The sequence below is a fragment of the Bos indicus genome, chromosome 4, assembly GCF_029378745.1.
Source record: "Bos indicus isolate NIAB-ARS_2022 breed Sahiwal x Tharparkar chromosome 4, NIAB-ARS_B.indTharparkar_mat_pri_1.0, whole genome shotgun sequence".
Lineage (NCBI taxonomy): Eukaryota > Metazoa > Chordata > Mammalia > Artiodactyla > Bovidae > Bos > Bos indicus.
In genome coordinates this window covers 72,690,266-72,702,284 of record NC_091763.1, presented here as the reverse complement: position 1 = coordinate 72,702,284, position 12,019 = coordinate 72,690,266, and positions in this window count along the sequence as shown.

The window sequence follows — 12,019 nt, the reverse complement described above, 5'->3', positions numbered from 1 at the left end:
CCTGATGAGTGTTACCTTTCTTTCAAAAGCAAAATAAAAACAGATAAATAAAGAGTCAGCAACCTTAAGTAAGCTAGAAAAAGACAGAACAAAGTCCCTTCTAGAAAGCTACTTTAACTAGAAATTGCATTCAAGAGCTCTCCATATGTTTACAGTTCAAGGATCACAGAAGAGTCATGATAAAAATGAATGCAAATATAATGAATTTGATCACTAGCAGCTCAAAAGGTTCTGGACCTCCTCCCCAAAGCAAGGTGGAATGGCAGTCAAGTTGCTGCACAGAGCTTGCAATTTCCATTCTCCATTGCAACTGTCCACACCACTACCTGTTTAATACACACACACCAAAAATCTCCTTATATGATTGATCCTCCTCTACTTTTCTACAGTGAGTTAAGATCACAATGTAGAAAAATCCTCCAGTCTTCCAAAGCTTCATTTAGTAGCATTCAGGAGAAGGGGAGTAAGTCACCCTTCTCTGCATTACCTTTCTGAAGTTTACAGCAAAGCCCTGAGCTCTCAGATATGAAGAAACAAGAAATCGATCCAACTGAGTGGGGAGAAGGATCAGGGGTGAAGGGGAAAGCAATGAAAATTGGAGTAAAGGGGAGCACAGACCAGCAGGGTCCTGCACCCTGCCTTAGCCCAGACAGTTTCCTCCTTTCGTCCCTTCCAATGTCTTTCCCTCCCCAAACCATCAAACCAGTTTGACTATCCAAACACAGCTGACTCCTCCAGTTCACATAAGGCTCTACCTGTTTCCTGCTAGGAAGGTGTCTTTGAAGGCTTTTAATAGTGTTGACTGTATGATATTATGACCAAACACTAAGCACTTCACATGCAGTACCTTATTTCACCCTCATAACAACTGTCTAAAATACTCTTATTATTACCATTTTCCAGAAGAAACTGAGCCTCAAAAACACTGAGTGCCTTGCCTAGATAGAGGCAAACATGGGATTTGAATCCAGGCCATCTGAGTCCAGGACCACCACCTTTCAACACCATAGTATAATGGAGGACCCTCATGTGCTCCTCCAAAATATGCCTGAGGATCCATATATTAGGCCGAGTAGACTGAACCACTGGCAACCTTTTTTTTTTTAATATTTTTTAGCGGGAGCCTTAAATATTCCTGATCGCCCCATCCTTAGCACTCCATATTTGCCTACTGCTGGTATTAGGATGCCATTTAAGGTTGTAGGGACCTGTGATGCCTTGGTTTCAGCATTGAACACAGCTCTCTTGTAAGCACCTTTTAATCTTCCCACCACAGTCTGGCCACAGGCTTTTTTAAGCAGCAGAAAGACTGCTGGAGGCAGGTACTAGGCAGTTCAGGTGTAGGTAGGCAAAAGCCCCTGACCGGAGGACTCAGAGGACCAATGAAAATACAGCTCTACAGACGCTGAAAGGCAAATGTTTTCTTTCTGTTTGGTTTCACCTTGGTGCTTTGTGCACTGAGAGGACTTATTTGTTCTTGAGATCCAGTAACACACCTGAGAAATTTCATAACACTTTTCACTTCGTATTTTAAGACTAGTTGAGAAATCTTAGTGCTAAAGAAAACAAGATTCAGTCTCACTACCTAAAGTGGCCAGTCTCTCAGTTTTGTAAATATGAAGGGCTGTTAAAACGGAACTCACAATGCATCAAAACAATCAGAACAGGATTAACTACAATTAAACTCTCCTTTAGGATTTTTAGAGAATTAGCATGCATTAACTAACTATGTATTAAAGAATACAACTCATATATTGGTTTCACTTTTACTAATCTTTTCTTTCACAGAAAGAAATGAAAGAGTAAGAGAATTACTGTTCAAGTTTCATTAAGGCAGAGAAGTAAAATCTTCTTAAAAGACGAAAGGTCTGCCCTCAAACTCAAGGATTCTTTATAGTCTCAACTGTCCAGCCAGCCAAGCAGGCTTAGCACTTCTCAAGATAAGCGTACTGACTGCCACCAATAGGAAATCTGTCCATTCTTAGGTTCACAGGGCAATTAGAAAACTCTCTCATACCAAACCAAAATTGTCCTAATTGTTCTTCCATCCACTGGTCTCAGTGCCATCATTTAAAGTTGTGCCTTCTTCACCTATGCAGTGTTTTACTGTATTTATTTATTTATTAACTTATTTATATATTTTTGGCTGTGCCGGGTCTTCACTGCTGTGTGCAGGCTTTCTTTAGTTGCGGTGAGCAAGGGCTACGCTTCGTTGCAGTGTGCGGGCATCTCATTGTGATGGGTGGCTTCTCTTGCTGTGAAGATGGGCTCTAGGGCACATGCGTTTCAGTAGTTGTGACACCCGGGCTTACTTGCTGCAAGGCGTGTGGAATCCTCCCCAACAAGGGATCAAACTCATGTCCCCTGCATTGGCAGGCAGATTCCTAACCACTGGACCACCAGGGAAGTCCTACAGTGTTTTTTTTTTCAGTTAATCACAGACATTTGTGTGTGTGTGTGTGCGTGTGTGTGTGTGTCTGTAAAACACAAAATCACCACACTTAAATATCACAGCAACATCAAATTTCTATAGAAGTTTCTAAACTTTCAAGCTCAATTTCTGACTTTATCAGACAGGTGATAAATAGATCACAAACCATCTGCAGGCCACACTTTGAGAGGCACTCATAGATAGGTCTCACAACCTGGCCTGACTTGGGTTCCCCCAGAAGCCAACTCTGAGGCACGGATTCTAATGCAAATGTGTAGTTTATTCTGGAAATGAAACCATTAAGTATGGGGCATAGAGTAGGGAAGGAATAAAGTGTGGGTCCTCAAATCAGTTACCACCTTACCACCGCAGGTCCAACTCCACTGGGAAACTCTGGGAAACAGTGTCATACCTGTTATCCTCATCCAGAGGAAAGGAAAATGGTGTGGGCGGGTGGCAGTTCTACACCAAATTCCTGTTTATTACCAGATGAAAGAAGCTTCTAGGCACTAATTTTTTGGCTCTTCTGAAGTTTTCCCATATGCTCACTGTACATGCCACCATGGCCAAAGAGAAAGCCTGCAGTCAAGGTGTCACAGGTGCTCACAGAAGCAGTTTCCAGCTCATAGGGAGGGTAAGGGGTCAGCACCAACACACCTACAGAATTGAACAGAACAGCCAGTCAGAACAGTTCACAGTGGGACAAAGGTACTTCAACATGTGAAAAGACACTCAACTTCATTCATAAAGAAATACATGAAAACTCAACCTGCATTTATTTATTTATTTTTTATTTTATTTTTTACTTTACAATATTGTATTGGTTTCGCCATACATCAACATGCATCAGCCTGCATTTAAATGCCATTTCTTACCTCACAGATGGGCAAAATCCAAAATCCAAAAGTTTGAGCACATACTCTGTGAGTAAGGCTGTGGAAACACACATTCTCATATATCACTCTAGGGTGTTTAAATCCGGACAATCCTAAGGAGAGAAATTAGGCATTATCTTTCAAAATTAAAAATGTACTCTGTATAACAGGCTCTAGGTTCATCACCTCATTAGAACTGACTCAAATGCATTCCTTTTTATAGCTGAGTAATATTGCATTGTGTATATGTACCACAACTTCCTTATCCATTCATCTGCCAATGGATATCTAGGTTGCTTCCATATCCTGGCTACTGTAAATAGTGCTGCAATGAACAGTAGGATACATATGTCTTTTTCAATTATGGTTTCCTCAGGGTATACGACCAGTAGTGGGATTGCTGGGTCGTACAGAAGTTTTATGGGCTTTCCTGGTGGCTCAGTGGTAAACAATCCATCTGCAATTCAGGAGACGTAAAGAGACATGGGTTTGATCCCTGGGTCAGGAAGATCCCCTGGAGTAGGAAATGGCAACCCACTCCAGTATTCTTGCCTGGAGAATCCCATGGACAGAGGAGCCTGGTGGTCTACAGTCCTTAGGGTCACAAAGAGTCAGACATGACTGAAGTGAGTAAACACACATGCACAAATGGTAGTTTATTACAAGTTTTCTAAGGAATCTCCACACTGTTCTCCATAGTGGCTGTATCAATTTACAGAGTCAGAAGAGAAAGACAAACACCATATATTGGTGGTTTAGTTGCTAAGCCATGCCCAACTCTTGCAAACCAACTTGCAGGGCAGCAAACAAAACAGACATAAAGAGCAGACTTTTCAACACAGTGAGGGAAGGAGAGGGTGGGATGATTTGAGAGAATAGCATTGAAACATTGCCATATGTTAAATACATAACCAGTGCGAGTTCGCTGTATTACGCAGGGAACCCAAAGCCAGTGATCTCTGACAATCTAGAAGGGTGGGATGGAGTGGGAAAAGGGAGTGGGGTTCAAGAGGAAAGAGATATATGTATAACTATAGCTGATTCATGTTGATGTATGGCAAAAACCACAACAATATTGTAAAGTAATTATCCTATAATTTAAAAAAAAAAGGAAAAAAATTGAGAAAACCTGAACTTCGGGCTTAAGAAAAAAATCTGGTTATGAAGGTTTTCATTTGTGTTTTCTATTTATGTGACTTTAAAATAAATTTTCATGTTCAAATAAAAAATTAAAAATACAGAGTTAAGTTTTGACCCAGGGACTCTGCACGAGAGCATTTATCCTACAGATATAGCCTGCAAGCATTTGAGATGACGAATAAACATTACTATTAATTTTTCTTATTTTTCAAGAACAACAACATTGTAAAAACCAAATATAGGCAAAAACTCAAGCATTCATCTTCAGGATGGATCAAGTAAACTATAATGCTTTCACAGAAAGAAATTCTAGGTAGCTATTTAAAGCAAACAAGTCACCTTATTTATACACATACAAAAATATCTCCAAAATATATTATCAAGTAAAAAGAAAAAATCAAGGTGCAAAATAACATGTAAAGTTTGATTCCTTTGTATATGTGTATTTGCTGGTATTGCCTAAAGAAACAATGAAAGGATTCAAAAAAAAGTAATAAAAAAAATCACACCTAAACAGGATGGAGAGAGGGAGGAGTAGAAGTAAGAGTAGATGCACTACATGTGTTTTGCATCATTTTTGATGTTTTAATTATATGAATAGTTTCCTAATTTTGAAAATAAATTTAATTTAAAAAGTAATTGGTCACCAAAAGAAAAAAAAAAAAGGTAATTGGTTGCAGATCCCTGCTAAGTCCTCTCTTGTTCATACCAAACCTCTCCAGCTCATTCAGTCTCTCCTCTTACATAATTTCCATATCTCTCATCATCCTGCTCCCTCTTCTTTGGATCACCTACAAATATTTCAGTGTCCCTTTGAAAACAAAACTCAGAACTTCAGATAAGATAGACTGTTATATAGTCTATAGACTGTTTATAGCTAAGTTATGACTGTTGCTTCCCTTATTCTGGATGATGAGTCTCTGTTAATGTACTAATAGTTAAGCATTTATTAGGGTTTTTTTTTCCCTTTTTTGGAAAGTCACATATATCAGGATCACATCACAGAATATGCCTAAATTCTTTTCACATAAAATGTGAAGTCCAGCCTTTCTACCACCCACCTCACTGGCTCCTTCCCTGCCCCCTTTCATCACTAATACCACCCACTCAGCATTGATTTCCACCAATATTTCTAAAATTCTGTAAAGCAAAAATAAATAAGCACTCTGTACTATCTTCACAGCAATTCTGTAAATCTAAAACTTTCTTAAACAATTTATAAAACACAAACAAATCCACTCTATTAAAGTTTATCTTGTGGAAAGTAATCTCTCATTTCAGCCTGGAAGATTTCTTTAAGTTACGTTTTCCTATATGTGTGCTGTCCACACATCTCCTAAATACAGCGTTTCACTTTTGATAATAAACATAGAAACATTTTAACTGTAACCTCCACTTTCAACTACAAAATTTCATACCCTAGATGAAGCCTGGAGATTATCTAATCTAATAAACTCATTTCACAGATTGGGAAACTAAAGCCCAAGGGGGTAAAGTAATTTCCGCAAGGTCACAGAGCTACATGGTAACAAAGAAGAATTAGACCACAGATGATCTGCTTCCAATTCCCAGGCCAGGAGTTTTCTCTTGTCCTTTTGGAAGCAAGTGATTCACTTGAAAACAAATTGGTTGCAGATCAAAATCAAAAGGGTCTAAAGGACAAACTGATCAGAAATAGGTATATCCAGTTGGCAATTTTGGTCTTTTCACTAAGTGCTAGCATGGTAAACAACTTTGTTGTTGTTCAGTCACTAAGTCGTGCCTGACTTTTCGACCCCATGAACTGCAGCACACCAGGCTTCCCTGTCTTTCACCATTTCCTTGAGTTGACTCAAACTCATGTCCACTGAGTCAGCGATGTTTACCTTAAAAAAATGACAGGACTAAAGGAACAGCATTATCTAATGGTATGTTTAGATATCCTAAATATGATTACTAGAGTGGTAAATAATAAAATCTTATTTTTACCTCCTTTCGCATTCTCTAAGTTAAAATAATATTTAAATTCTTAATAGACATTTTAGGAATATCCAACAACAAAAAGTTGTCCATTATTTAATGTTAGGATTCTTCTCCCCCTTATGAAGGAGACTTTGTCAAACTGTTTTAAAAGAAATTCACAGTAGAAATATTTCTCTGAAACTGGCTCAATATATCAAGTAGACATCAAGGCAGCCATGGAGATAGTCACATGTCCCTTCAAGAGCACCTGCTACGCGGGAGCATAGCTGATTGACAGCCTCCAGCTGCCGCACCCTGCAATGCACCACCTCCTTCACTGGATTCATGATTCATGTAGCCCTTGGCTGTTCTACTGTGCATGACAGAGATACTGGAACCATTACTTCCTCATGCAAGATTCCTCTAATGGGCAATATCTGCTTGGGTTATTTCCCGTAAACCTAAGAGTGTTTCACAACTGCACTGAAATCTGAGTATCTTCCTAAACAATTTTCCCCTTCCTTTGCTCTTTAACAGGTGTAACACCTGAGCAGTATGAAAGCTTCAGTTGAGTTCAGTTCAGTCGAGGTCGTGTCCGACTCTTTGCGACCCCATGAATCGCAGCACACCAGGCCTCCCTGTCCATCACCAACTCCCGGAGTTCACTCAGACTCACATCCATCGAGTCAGTGATGCCATCCAGCCATCTCATCCTCTGTCGTCCCCTTCTCCTCCTGCCCTCAATCCCTCCCAGCATCAGAGTCTTTTCCAATGAGTCAGCTCTTCGAATGAGGTGGCCAAGGTACTGGAGTTTCAGCTTTAGCATCATTCCTTCCAAAGAAATCCCAGGGCTGATCTCCTTCAGAATGGACTGGTTGGATCTCCTTGCAGTCCAAGGGACTCTCAAGAGTCTTCTCCAACACCACAGTTCAAAAGCATCAATTCTTCGGCGCTCAGCCTTCTTCACACTCCAACTCTCACATCCATACATGACCACAGGAAAAACCATAGCCTTGACTAGACGGACCTTTGTTGGCAAAGTAATGTCTCTGCTTTTCAATATGCTATCTAGGTTGGTCATAACTTTTCTTCCAAGGAGTAAGCGTCTTTTAATTTTATGGCCGCAGTCACCATCTGCAGTGATTTTGGAGTCCAGAAAAATAAAGTCTGACACTGTTTCCACTGTTTCCCCATCTATTTCGATGAAGTGATGGGACCAGATGCCATGATCTTCGTTTTCTGGATGTTGAGCTTTAAGCCAACTTTTTCACTCTCCACTTTCACTTTCATCAAGAGGCTTTTGAGTTCCTCTTCACTTTCTGCCATAAGGGTGGTGTCATCTGCATATCTGAGGTTATTGATATTTCTCCCAGCAATCTTGATTCCAGCTTGTGTTTCTTCCAGTCCAGCATTTCTCATGATGTACTCTGCATAGAAGTTAAATAAGCAGGGTGACAATATACAGCCTTGACGTACTCCTTTTCCTATTTGGAACCAGTCTGTTGTTCCATGTCCAGTTCTAACTGTTGCTTCCTGACCTTGCATATAGGTTTCTCAAGAGGCAGGTCAGGTGGTCTGGTATTCCTATCTCTTTCAGAATTTTCACAGTTTATTTTGATCCACACAGTCAAAGGCTTTGGCATAATCAATAAAGCAGAAATAGATGTTTTTTCTGGAACTTTCTTGCTTTTTCCACGATTCAGCGGATGTTGGCAATTTGATCTCTGGTTCCTCTGCCTTTTCTAAAACCAGCTTGAACATCAGGAAGTTCACAGTTCACGTATTGCTGAAGCCTGGCTTGGAGAATTTTGAGCATTACTTTACTAGCATGTGAGATGAGTGCAATTGTGCGGTAGTCTGAGCATTCTTTGGCATTGCCTTTCTTTGGGATTGGAATGAAAACTGACCTTTTCCAGTCCTGTGGCCACTGCTGAGTTTTCCAAATTTGCTGGCATATTGAGTGCAGCACTTTCACAGCATCATCTTTCAGGATTTGAAATAGCTCAACTGGAATTCCATCACCTCCACTAGCTTTATTCATAGTGAAACCTTGTCTAACTCAATGAAACTAAGCCATGCCTGTGGGGCAACCCAAGACGGGCAGGTCATGGTGGAGAGATCTGACAGAATGTGGTCCACTAGAGAAGGGAATGGCAAACCACTTCAGTATTCTTGCCTTGAGAACCCCATGTACAGTATGAAAGCTTACCCCTCCTTTATCCTTCAAGGCATTTCCTCCAATGTGTCTCTACACCGATCTTGATGTCTGCTTTCTTATAGGACCAAACTGGCAAGCATCTTCGGTTTAAAAGTTGCAAAATAATTATTTTTATTATGAAAGTGGAAAGGTTAGTCTCTCAGTCGTGTCCAATTGTGACCCCATGACTGTAGCCTGCCAGGCTCCTCTGTCCATGGAGTTCTCCAGGCAAGAATACTAGAGTGGGTTGCCATGCCTTCCTCCAGGGGATCTCCCCAACTCGGGGATCAAACCTGGGTCTCCTGCATTGCAGGCTGATTATTTACTGTCTGAACTACCAGGGGAGCCCATTATGCGTGCATGCTAAGTCACTTCAGTCACGTCTGATTCTTTGTGACCCTATGGACTGTAACCCGCCGGGCTCCTCTGTCCATGGGATTCTCCAGGCAAGAATACTGGAGTCGGTTGCCATTCCTTTATCCATGGGATCTTTCTGACCCAGGGATCGAACCCACATCTCTTGCAGCTCCTGCACTGTAGGTGTATTCTTTACTGCTGAGCCAATGAGGAAGTCCTACTTTTTATATTTTAATTATCATACCATTTATTGTGTCCTTCACCCAAATATATCCTTCAACAATTATGTTCATTAACTATTTATATTAAAATAAGGTAAGCATAAATGAGTGAAAAACCACATCACAGAGTGTGTTAGTAAAGTGTTAAATAGAGCTTGCATCTACTTTTCCAAGCTCTAATCCCCTTCCCATGAAAGGGAAGACAATGTTTCTAAAGGCCTAAAGATATAAAATACCCTTTAAAACACCCACACAGAAGAACAAAAATGTGTTTCTATTGCACTGAAAATTGTGAAGCTGATGGTCTCAGAGAGGGGCTAATGTGGTAAGAAAGCAAGAGGCTTGGGCAACAAAAGTGAAAATGGCCAAATCTGAGAAAAAGGTGTGGATTTAATCCCTCCTGTCTTGAGTCTGAGGCAGACAAAGGAATGAAGTCTGTGGAGTGAAGCATCTCCAATGTTGTGTGATGTCTTATTGAGCTGTGCTGTGGTGTGAAACAAAGGTTTTAGTAAGATTCTTAGCCACTGGAGTGGAATGCTCTAAGAAACACCTTTAAGGCCACCCAAAGCAAAGTGCCTAAAATGAGCTAATTCTTAACAGGAGTATCCTGAATCCAGAGGAGCCACAATGAAGATGTTAACCATCTTGGGCCCAGAGCCAAACCCCTACCCCCACCATCTTCAAACCCTAAACAATCCCTCGATTCAGCTTTGATAAAACAGTGAGAAGAATCAGCCACTCTATGAACTTGCTTTTAGCTAGGTAAGGGGTAACTCCATAAAGAGTTTTCTGATTGAGAGAATGAAAGAATTGCAACATTCTTTATTGGTAGAAGTTGTGCAGCAAAAAATATGGAAGGATAGAAAAATGAGAATTGAAAAAGGTCAAGAATGAACTGGGGGGAAAAGAGCAAAAATTAGCAATAGGGACTATTTCAAATTACTGAGGGAAAAGGTTATTATAGTTAATAGGACAATTAGAGGTTTTTCCAGTGGTCATGTATGGACGCGAGAGTTGGACTATAAAGAAAGCTGAGCCCCAAAGAATTGATGCTTTTGAACTGTAGTGTTGGAGAAGACTCTTAAGAGTCCCTTAGACTGCAAGGAGATCCAACCAGTCCATTCTAAAGGAGATCAGTCCTGGGTGTTCTTTGGAAGGACTGATGTTGAAGCTGAAACTCCAATACTTTGACCACCTAATGTGAAGAGCTGACTCATTGGAAAAGACCCTGATGCTGGGAGGGATTGGGGGCAGGAGGAGAAGGGGACGACAGAGGATGAGATGGCTGGATGGCATCACCGACTCGATGGACATGGGTTTGGGTGGACTCCGGGAGTTGGTGATGGACAGGGAGACCTGGCGTGCTGTGGTTCATGGGGTCACAAAGAGTCGGACACAACTGAGTGACTGAACTGAACTGAACTGAGACTTAAATAAAATCAGGTCAGTACTTCATACTGGAATACATTCCAAATGAATCAAAATTTAAATGTATAAACTAAAAACACACTAAAATAAAACATGGGAAAGTTGCCTTATAATCTGATCTGAAGATAACCTTACTAATTCAAAAACTAAAAGCTATGAGATAAAATATTGATCAATCTAATTAAGTCAGTTTTCCTTAAAATACTGGCATGACACAAAAACAACACAAAGTTACATGATAAATGATGAACTGATAAAAATATTTGCATTTAAAATGTTAATAATCTTAATATATTAATCATTCCTACAAACTGAGAAGAAACAAAATAACAATCTGATAGGAAAGTGCCAAAATATATGAGCAGAATTTCACAAAAGAAATGAAAATGGCACCTAAATGTACACAAAGATGCTCAAACTTGCTCTTATTCAGGGAAATGTAAATGAAAATTACAACGAGCTATAGCTCTTCATATATCTGATTGTCAAACATCCAAAAATCTGGCAACATATTCTGCTGGGAAGGTTATTTCAGGAAACAGCTGAAGAGAATACAAAATGTACAGCTCCTAGTAAAAGAAACTTGACAATATCTTTAAAAAAAATTACTAGCAATCTACATAGCAAATTCAGTTCTAGGATTCTACAATCAAAAAATTCTGGTTAAAAAAAATACAAAATGTCTTGTATGCAAAGTGTATTTTTCCAATGGCAAGATACAGAATAGTACATATACTCTACTAACATTTAGATAAGAAAAGAAATTGTTAATATATACACAAATGTGTTATATTTGAAAAAAAAAAAAAAAAAAAACCTAATAAGAATGGTTATCACCAGATCAGTGGTTCTCAGATTTTAGTGTACATAAAAATAACCTTCAGAGCCTGATTCCCAAAGTTTCTGATTTCAAAGTTCTGAGATGAGGCCCCAAAGTCTGCATTTGTAATAAGTCCACAAGTAACAGTGAAGCAGCTGTTCTAAAGATCACACTTGTCTCCAAACTTAAGACAAATGGAAACAATCGGATCTATCAATATCAAATTAATGACATTACTATATAAAAATAGATTTAGTTATAATTATAGTGACTTTTGAGTATTTTGAGAGTGTATCCTAAGTGGTGTGTGCGTGTACTTAGCCACTCAGTTGTGTCCAACTCCTTGCGGCCCTTTGGCCTGTAGCCCACTAGGCTCCTCTGTCTATGGGATTTTTCAGGCAAGAATCCTGGAGTGGGTTGCCATTTCCTCTTCCAGGGATCAAACCCACATCTTCTGCATCACTTGCATCATAGGCAGACTACTGCTGAGCCATTGGGGAAGCCCCTTAAGTGAAATGAGTTCCAATCACAAAGAGATCTTCAAATAAATCTTATATTCAATTCAATATTTATTATAAATGTTAGTATTACTAATTTGAAACTAGCTTA